The following is a 10853-nucleotide window of genomic DNA, read 5'->3' as shown; positions in this document are numbered from 1 at the left end:
TTTTCATTGCTTCTGTAACACACACACACTCACATACACACTAATGGTCTATTGTGTCTCCTCAGCTTGCCGTGCTGGAGGAGGAGGAGGTGGTGGTGTTTTGGGTCTGCTCTGCTCTTCTGTTCCTGCTCCGTCAGCCGTCGCCCCTGCAGCTGAGCCACTGAAGTGAGCGACATCAATCCCGCTCTGCAAGACAGACTTTCGCAAGGGCAGGCCTCGTCATCTGAACTTATGCAAGCAGCGCAGCCTGAGGACCCTCCAGGGCCCGGGTCTGCCTTTCCTGTGCCAAAGCCTGAGCTTCCTGGGAACGAGGCATCGTCTGCAGCAGCTCAGTTTGGCCTTCCAGGTGCTGAGCAATCTGTTGGATGTGGCCGTTTGTGACCCTCTGCTCCTGTTGTAGGCGGCAGAGTTTAGGGCGATGCGGCTCTTCAGCTCCCGAGGTGTGGCCTGACTTGGAGGCAGTGGTGGGGAAGCTGAGGACGAGGCCAGCATCTCCACTGGAGCCTCAACAGCAGCCACCATAGTGGGGGTGGAGTCACTTACTCCACTACGCCTCCATCTTCGAGGCTGTGGTATGTTGTATCAGCTGGAAACAGGACAGAAAGAAAAAGGTGGTCTGATGGTGACACATTTAAGGTTTAGCTGGCTCTAGGCTCTGAGAATATCTTATTTTGTTTGATGCTTTACAGAGAAACACCTCCAAAAATATCTATTAAAGAAAGGGATTTAATTCTGCATTCGAAACAGGAAGTTAAAATGCTTGTCTATCAAATAAAAAACAGTCTATTCAAGGCCAAGTATCAGATAAGTAGGACTGAGGGAGGCTAGAAAATATTTTATGGTTTGATTAATTCAAATCTGAAATTTCTTTTTGGAACTAATGGACACTTTGGCACCATTAATGCTGAACAATACACAGGTTTTTGAGCAGCGCACGGTGTGCTGCCATCTTTTGTAGACAAGATCTTGCTTATTTCAGGCAGTGGCAGATCGTGTCTTCCTTTATTAATGAAGCATGGATCTTTGGTGGAAACACAACAGCAGTTGGTCTCTTCTGTTCAAAGCCACGTACAGACGGCTGGGGTAAGGAAACAGTGATTATCGTGCTCCTGCCTCTGCCTGGTTGGGCCTCCGTGGATTTGACACGTTCAGTCACATCCCATGAATGCACAGCATGGTTTGGATCTGGGTTCAGAGACTGGGTCAGTTTTTTTGTCTCGATGTAATGTTTGTCAAGCCAAAGCGGTTTGGTTCATAGCTCTACTTTGTAAAACTGTTGTTGTAGCGTGCTGCTTGTGCTTCGTCTGCAGCAGTGTTTATGAGGATGGTACGTTTCAAAGTAACAAGTCGATCATAAGGTTTGACATACATTTTGTTTCTTCATCCATGTTTATGGACACAGATGCATGATCGGTGAAAAAAGTCTGTGTGGGAAATTAGATCAAGATTTTTCCAAATCACAAAATTAAAAACAAATTCAGAAAATAAAGAAAAGCCTATTTATAACTATTTTTGTTTTGTTTTTAAAAAGCAAAAAGAACACCCCAGCCTAATATACTGTAAAAACTGCTTATATATGTTTGTGCTTTTGTTCTCTTAGAAATAACCGCATATATCTACAGATGGCGAAGGCTCTCCTGAAATTCTCTTTTCAGGACAGAAATCTGAACAATGGATAAAACCAAAATTCTTGATGACAAGAATTAAAGGTGTTTTACAGATCATATCACTAAATAAGTAAAAAAAAAAAAAAAGAAATGCCAGAAGCTAAAATATCTCTAAGGAACAAAATTTGCACAGATAAGGCCGTGGAGTATAGTATATGAACAGAAATCTCAGTGAATGAAGAGGTTGAACCCAGAACCTGAAACCACGATATACGGGAATGTGCATGTTAAGACCACAAGGGGGCTCTACAAGTTAACATTTTGACAATGATGACACAAATGTGCGACCATGTCTGGCCAATCAGTGTGCTCAAAACACTGACAGCGTCTCCCTCTCTCTGCTTTTGGCAACCTGGAAGATCACAGCCTTGAAGTGATGAAAAAACTCAATGAAAAAAAGTTTGATATGCTCCACCTCTGGACTGTCTGTAAAACATACGCTTCTGCACGTATCCTGCAGTTAACGGGACATTCTTGGATTCTTTAGCAACAGCAGCACACTGGAGACTCCTCTTTGCAAACACACTTGGACCCGCTCTGTCATTAAAAATATGAGCCTATCACATTATCATCAAAATATAACCGCCTCTGTGTGATGATAACTTTCTGCAGCAGCACTTGCCTTTAGGACAGAATATTGAAGTCTGCCAAGACCAGACTGAAGGCTACATTCAGTTGGCAGCATTGTCATCGAAACAACACGGTTCACACTGCGTCATTGTTAGATCTGTACGGTGTCTTTTGTAAGATAGTGACTGGTCAAGCTAAGCCGAGATACATTGGTTCAACAAATATCCAGGTGGCAAAGTGATCATATGTGTAATTTTAGGAACACAAGGGGGCCTCTACAAGTGAATTAGTTCATCTGTTTGAGTTAAACTGAAGTCTTAACCCATAAGAACCCGGAGCCAAAATTCTAGGGAACATAAAACAGACCAAATAGACCACATTGATCACATTTATGAAAAAAAAGCACCACCAGCAAATGTTAAATTGCCATTTTTGGTAAATTTATTTAAGTTTGAATCGTTTGTTTCACCTGTGTCACCATGTGTTCTTATGGGTTAATGATCTGACAGTGAACAGTTGCACCTTTCCATTTGTCACTTCCTGACACCCTGATTTCTCTTCTTCTCTCCTCCCACACTTGTATGGCAAAACCACCTCGATTTTCATTTCAGCTGAATTCAGTTTGGTTTTACCAAGGACAGATATAAGACATAAAGGGACAAAAACTGCTCACACATGTTCATTTGGTTTGCTCTGCCATGCATGCTGAAGCCTGCGCAACCAAATACACGTGGAGGCAGCATAAAGAAACACACACACACCTCTTTAGGTTTAGTTTGCTGTCAGATTGAAAATATTTGACTACATTTACACATCCTTTTACTCTTATACAAGAGTGACTGTTGCTTTTGTGACTCATCTTTTTCCGGCTATTAATGCGGCCATTTTTAGTGTTAGTTTGATTCTTAATTGGAGTTACAGTTATCTGTGTGGTATCTTCCATGAGACTTATTTAAAATGCAAGATTCTGAGTAGAATACTGTGTGAAGTCCCTTCAAAAAAATGTTCACATGAACATTCAGGCTTGCCCGTACAACCCCTTCCTTGATTTTTTATTTCTGATAATAATCATATCACACTATTATTCAATCTTAATGTAATTTCTAAATTGACACATACAGCCCAGATAAAGAGAATAGAACCGGTGATGCATGACAGCCACTACAGATGAAAAATAAATCTAATTTGATCTTAAGCTTTATTAGAAGTAATTATTCCAAATGTCTTGGTTCCGTTTAAAGTTTTATCAACCACGTACTGCACTGAATAATCTATTGTAGGAAAGGCCAAGAGTCAGGCTAGTTTGAATTCTAAATGTCAGTGTCCTCTCAGACCTATATTCCCCTTAGGGACACTTTTTATTCTTCTAAAAATGAGACATCCTGTTCAAAGACAATGCTGGGGTTTGTATGCTTATCAGGTCTCAAATATCCAAAAACATCAAAGTTCAGATTTCAAGAGGCTAACACACAAGGTACTAGGATGTACACTAAAGATGTGTCACAGTGAAAGAAAAGAAAACCAGGAAAATCATATTTAAATCATACAAAGACTGTTCTGTGGTCTAAATCTTTGCACATCTATAAATCCAACACTAGATGTCACTGTATGATTTAAAGCTCATCACGAAGAACTGAGGGCATCTCAGTGCTGCAGTCAAGGGTCAAGATTCATATGTTGCTGCAGTGATTCGACCCGAGTTATAAAAAGAACTCAGAATGTTATTTCAGTCAGCTCCGTTTTCTGAATCTTACAATAAGATCTAGTGGCACGATAAAAGGGAATATTTGATGTTGCTTATGATGAATCAGCTCAAAACAAAGGCTAAATATAGAAGAGTCATTGATCCAGATTTAATTTGAGGGTTTCCACAGAACTACAGAAATAGCTTTACTTCTTTAAAAAAAATGAAGGAATGATGCGTCCCTCATAGGTGTTTGCCCAGGTCACCGAAGTCACCAGTGTATCATATCCTCTGTACACTAAATCAAAAACTTTTCTAACAATGTATGTGTGTGTGTATGTCTGCGTGTGTGTGTTTCACCTTCCTATAGTCCACAGAGACAAACAGGAATGAGGAACTCATGGCCAGTCAGAGTCTGATTCAGATCCCAGTGGCTCCTCAGAGAACATCTGGGGTCATCATCGCCTGCTGTCTCATACTTGACCTATTCTCTTTATCATCTGCTGCAGTTTCAGTGACTTACGTGTGCTGAGTATAAAAGTAGCATAGCAGTTTGAATGGATTTTAGCAATGTCTGAATATGGAGAAACGTTCAAGATTAAGTCCATTTTTGACGTTTGAAGTACAGAAATGTTAAAAGAAATTATGTTCTAAAAAGGCCGTAAGAGTCAGATAGAGTCTGTTGATTTAGATAATGTGCCAGTATGACCGTGGAAGGTGGGATCACTTTCGTTACAAAACCAGAAGAGTTAGAGGAGTTTAGTCTTATGTTCCTGGCTTCCTCTCTCCCTTCTTCTCCTGCAACTGGTGTGGCATCTTCTTCTCCCCAGGCTCCTTGTCTTCCTCTCTTCGTGCATACAGCAGACTTTGTGACCGTAATTTCAATTTAAAACACATGAGGGGAAATCCTAGCCCGTGCTGCTCTTTAATGGGCCGTCATGGGATTGGAGTATGCAGAGAATGATTGAATTTTGTGAGAAAGCCAGGAACGATCAAGTCTCGCCTGCCGTTATGCAATCGACCATTCCCCTCTCACAACGCGACGTCTGGTAAAATCTAGTGGAGCAGGAGAAGGGGGAGGATGCGGGTGGCTAAAGGCTGGAAACCTCAACGTCTGGACCCAAAGAGAGAAAAACATTTTTTCTTCTAAATGACTCAAGCCCTTATAAAAGAGAAAGTCAGCTGTCGTATGTAAAAAGATCCTAAGGAGATCTGATCCGCCACATCAAAAGCAGAGATGTTCAACGAGATTGCTTTTAATGGCTGTAAATGAGTCTTTTTACACCGGCATTCATGACATCCTATATTTCCTCACAGACGGAAACATATGGATCATACAAAGCTGGCCATACTGTTTTATTTATGCGATTGTGTCATGTCTGTTTTCTCCTGCTGGTCTCCACTTGCTTGGCTCACTTTGACAATGTGACGATAAGAATTCAGGTTATTGCTACACTGTCTAAACTTTCACACCCTTTGTGTCGGATTCCACCACTGTGACACACGGTATCCTGTCAGTGAAGCAAAACAGATTACCTTTCCCGCTATGTCCATTATATTCAAATGGACTGGGCCTTTTTTCTTCTTCGTCTTTGCAACAAGACATAAAGTAATCAAAAGTTAAAAGCAAACACTCAAGGAGGCACTTAGCAAAAAAGAAAAGCTTTTATGATAAAACATTCATATACTGTACAGTGTAGGAGACAGGTGATCTTTGAGGTAGATAGGGTTGTCTTGTGGCCAGTTTTGTGTAATATTGCTTGGGGAGTCTTGCGGATGAATTCTCCTAATAACACCCCCGCCCACCCATCATCCACCAGACGATCCAGGCAGAACAGCTTTTATCTGAGTGTATTTCTTTATTGGTGTGAAGTATGCCTTAAAGAGCTGTTGGAGGCTACACTAGGGTTCATTACTTAGACATGCTAAAGACAGCGTAGACTGGATGAGGTTCAGGCGCACACACATAGTCAGTAGAATAAGGGCTAAATAAAGTGCTTTCAGTGATCCATATGCTACTATATGTATATATTAGCAGGGTTTGATATTGATCAGTAAGGCTAAGCTACTAAGTCAGAGAACACTGTTTTCTGGTGATCTCTATAAATTCATGTTAGATAAATGTGCAAAAAAACGTTTTGCAAGAATATGAATCATATGAACAGTTGGACTTTTTGGAAGATTTTCTCTCTTGCCAGGATGTATGCACATAGCACTGTAATGCTTAGTTTATAGTCACTATTCGTGACCTTACAAACAGCGGCAGCACCGGACTTGATGTCACAATACCTGCCTCTGAATGCTTTGGAGTTGTTTCAGCTGGTCACATCATTCCTGATTTTTGTAACATTTAGCACTATGCCTGAGTGGTATTTTTGCAAAACAGGAAGAGAGGAAGAGCGCATGGGCAAGTATATCTCTGTAGGCATCTGAACAAAACCCGAAAAAGATACAGCTACTGTAACAACAACAACAAAAACATCAAAAACCACATACCAGTAAAACAGTAAAATAAGATGTGGTTTTATCTCTATATGAATGATGTACTACTGTATGACTCCTTTTAACACTTTTCCTGGGCTGACTGCAGTGAGTGAAATGTGCACTCAAGCACCCATATGATTGGTTTTGGAGCTGTCTTGATGTAACATTTAGCTTGCGCAACAACCAATGTGTCAGGCATAGAAATTGAAATGCTGGATGACATAAAAAAGGCAACTAATCATGTATCTAATCCAATCAACCCACTGCATCAACCGCATTGGCTGGGCATTAGCTTGCCGAAGCTAGCATTACACCAGAACAGCTACTGGCTCCTCTAACCGGAGAGAGGCTCGTAACATAATAAATGCAGAACTGAAATTCTTTTTAAAGTCCTAAAACAAGCATACTCCACAATCATGAGCTGCTGGTTTGACCACAGAAGCGTGAACATCAGCTGACTTTTCAGTTCCATCCTTTGGGTTTTCACTCGTGGTGTACTGCCTGTACTTGTTTTCTGGTAGTGTTCAGATTGCAAGATTTTTAGTGTCGTTGGATTCTTTTATCATTAACACTACACTATTTCTATTGTGTTCAAGAGATTTTAAGTAGTTGCGTGTGTGATGGTAAAATTTATGTCTCAGGACTGACAGACTCTCCAATCCACATTAACCATTTGTATCACCCAGACACGCTAATTGTTTTAAACTATTTACCTCTTAATTAATACTCAGACAATATAATTGTTTTAACCTCCTGTTTCTTAATTATCATCAAGACTGCATCCTACCCCCCCTGCAGATGTGATTACACATCTAAAGAACAAAGCCCCCCCTCCTCAGGTATAAATGCTCTGTATTTCTTTTGTCTGTATCTTTTCATACCATTGCTGCTGAATGGTGTGGACTGATCTTTTTCCTTGCAACGAAGAATAAAAAACTTAGCCGGCCGGCCGAAAAAGTAAGTTTCTCTATTTCATTGCTCATCAGAGGTATTAGGAAGGAAGCGATTGAAAACTTCCATAACATGTGTTCACACTAGATTGTGGAGCTGTGGTAGAGATTTTTTTTGCCAGATTTAACCACATTTGACAGACCCCTGTCGAGTATTTCCGGCAGTCATTCAGACAAATCTCTCTAGTCAGTAAAGGCACACTGTTAAAAATGCAAGTAGGGTCATGTTATTTCTATCACTAATGTTACTGCTGAAGCGAACTGGCAGATTGTCTCCACGGCTTCAGGTTTTGAGTTGCATGCTTGAAACATCAGAGACATGGATGTTCTTGTTTGACCAAATTCTGTTAGGGGCCGTTTGTATGTGACCTTCACCATTTGTCTGTGAAACGAAAATCAAGCTTGAAATCAAGTAGCGTAAACCAGACTACTGACCATGATTTGGGGATCGTTTACGCTGCTGCAGGCTTATTCAACTGACGGCCCTTTTATTGCTTCAGTATATCAATTATATCAATAATCTTTTTTTTTCAAATGAATGTTATGAAATGGGACAGTGTGTTTAATTTCATATAATATGATAGGCCTTTCTATGATCTATTTCCTCGGTAAATTTATGACTCTAGTAGGTGTATTTCTTGTCTTTCTTCTACATTCTCAGACTCAGACCGTTACTCAGTTTGAGTTTGTCATCATAAGGTCAAGAATCTGTGAAAGTCTGTTACTATTTTTCATACAAAATTCTGAACATAAATTGCCCCGAAGCAGGTTATGAGCTTAGCCTAATTTACCATAATAATTGAGCCAGGTTAAAAAGGAGCCACCTATGAAAACTCAGACTTTCAGCTCAACATAATTTGCTAAACCACTAATCTCGCTTCATAGTAGTTGCCCTCTACTTATCAAAAGATAATCATACTTAGAAAAAGAAGATCTGCCCTTCTGACAGGGCTTTTTAGTAGCTGAAAAAGCACTGTGTAGTCCGTAACACCGTATAGACTAAGATGTGCTGTATGGGTGAGTGTGTGTGTGTGAATGGGTGATTGTGGCTTAAAAAGTGGTCAACTTGACTGGTCAACTTGACTAGAAAGTGCTATATAAGTACAGTCCATTGCCAAGTCTGTGCCCTTACACTGGTTATTTCTCTGTTTTATTTGTTCTATCTAAGCTGGCTGATTTGAAGTGAAGTAAAACTTGTATTATTCCAAAAAAGGGAAACTATTCATAAATTATTTCAATCCAATGATAGCACGATCGTGACAACTTTAACAGAGCAGACAGAGTTTGTGGTTCGGCATTCGTGATCACTGTTAGGGAAAATTATAACAAACCCATTCAAAACAAAATGAAATAACTTACAGCAAACTCACTCATTTCAGGAAGTCACTTTGCAGGGGTTGGATCTGGGGTCAGCTTTTGGTCATGCTGGGCATCCATTAGTGGCCTTATTTAGAGACTTGTTCCTTTAAGGGGAGTGATTGGCCAGCTTAGACAAAGAATCATTACCTTTGCCCGCCCCCTCCCTGCCAGCAGTCAATAATGAGGGATCATTAAAATGAATAGATGGACATTCCCCTTTTCTCCGGATCCTTATTGCAAAATCAGTGTCAGGGGAAATGAAGATTGAGCTAGGAGAAGGCGTCTAAAAGCCTAACAGTGATTGTCGTGAACTCATCTCCAGTGCCAGGCTCCTTTATCTACTGTAAGAGTCTGCACCTGCCTGAACTCCTGACGAGCAAGGGCTTTTACTGCAGCCCATTAAGAGCATCCCTAATGCGTGCTACTTCCAACATAAACATTCTGCATATGTACCGAAACATTTACAGCAAACAATGAAGGAATGACTGCTTTGGATATCTCGGAGTTTCTTCTCCCTCACTGTGAAGAATTAGAGCTTTCAGTGTGAACCAGAGAGTGATATTGAATGCCATGACTTTGATGTGGAGAATAGAGAACTCACGTGTTGTGATCATATAAACAGACACTTAAAGATAATTCTCACTTTGCACATTGCTTAAGCTCCACCATCTGTCCCCGTTCTGAATTTTATAAATCCTTGCACAACATTTCACGCATCACAAAAGAAAGAGCGAATCAAGCTGAATGATTGCAGATGGAGAATAAAAGACAGCACAAGTTTTTCCAGACCCCATCTGGTTGCCTTTCTGAGCGTCTCTTAAAGTGTCTTTTAAAAAGGTGATTTGTCTGTGCGTCTGCAACGATGTGACCATGTCAGCATGTCATCTGCTGAACCTGTCACACGTGAAACGATCCTATAAAAGGAGTTTGTGTACACCTGTGGAGCTTGACAGTTCCACCCCAAACAGATTAAACAGACATGTGTAAACACATGCTCAGATCCACACGTGCACACACATGGTCCTCATCTACTCTCTGAAGGTAACTGATAAGAGGATCTGTTTATAGTCATCTAACATATGTTTCTGAAGAATAAAGAAATCACAAAAACTGACTCGAGGGACCAGAAGAGATCAAATACACCACTCACTTATGGGGCAGAACTATCACAGGTCCCCAAGTATGGTCAAGCAATTATCTCTTAAAGCATCTCTTAAAGCCACCCCCATGGTTCTCTCAACATGCCATTCATAACAGAGGTATATTGAGGATTTACTGCCTGCAGATGGCCGACGAGAGACAAGGGCAACAGCTCCAGTGCTGTGCCTATGCACTGGCTTTATAAAAGCTGAATCAAGAGCTCTGAGGGAATACAATAGAAAGGAAGTGGGGCAATAAAGACACTATAAATCTGTACAATGAAACTTCTAAGTCATGCCCTCTGCCAGGTGGCGTGTACATGTGGACCCTGGGGAAGAAAGGCACGCGCTGCAATCATTATGATCAGGGACTGACTTCTTTTGCTCGTCTGGGCTGTCTTCACCGAAGGGACACTGTTGGATTGTCTGTCAGTCCGATCGTAAGGCGATCAAGTCATTTGATCACTTTGCAAGCATTGGAATCTTCAATGGAATGGAATCTTCATCTGAGTTCAAGCAGCTCTTGTGTGCATGATACCTTAATCTATGACATTTTTATACTAAAACATTACGTTTTTGAAAGTTTTAAGATAACCAAATGGTACACTGACTACACACACTTTTGAAATTTGTTTGCATGTTGTGCCCATCTACGAGAAATCTTTTAGAGATCAGATCAATAGGTAAATAGAGCATTTAGCTACATACAGATTAATGATGACAAAAAAATGAACCAAGCATGACTCACTGTAACAGTCATTCAAGGTTTTGGGCAAACTTTTGTTCGAAGATTTTCTAACCCAACAGAAGGTTAACTAAGGTTAGTACTGTGTGAATCCTGGGCACAAGGGGGATTATTTAAGGAAAAAAATCTGCAAAGCTACAGTTAGACTATTTTCTGAACAAATTACAGTTACTTGCGGGGTGGGTCTGTGCAGTTAAATGCATGTGTTATGAGTTACTCATACCAGAGTCTAGCAAGCAACAATTTGGTGGAGAG

General features: G+C 40.7%; 1 pseudogene; it reads right to left on the bottom strand.

Annotated features, from left to right (window-relative positions):
• On the bottom strand, positions 1-1388 carry LOC140316981 (nuclear apoptosis-inducing factor 1-like; annotated as a pseudogene).
• Between the last annotated feature and the right edge of the window lie 9465 nt (positions 1389-10853).

This window comes from Leuresthes tenuis, unplaced genomic scaffold (assembly GCF_036924035.1).
Source record: "Leuresthes tenuis unplaced genomic scaffold, fLeuTen1.0.hap1 SCAF_10, whole genome shotgun sequence".
Classification (NCBI taxonomy): Eukaryota; Metazoa; Chordata; class Actinopteri; order Atheriniformes; family Atherinopsidae; genus Leuresthes; species Leuresthes tenuis.
Note: the sequence above shows the minus strand (reverse complement) of the source record. Positions and strands in the feature narration are given on the sequence as shown.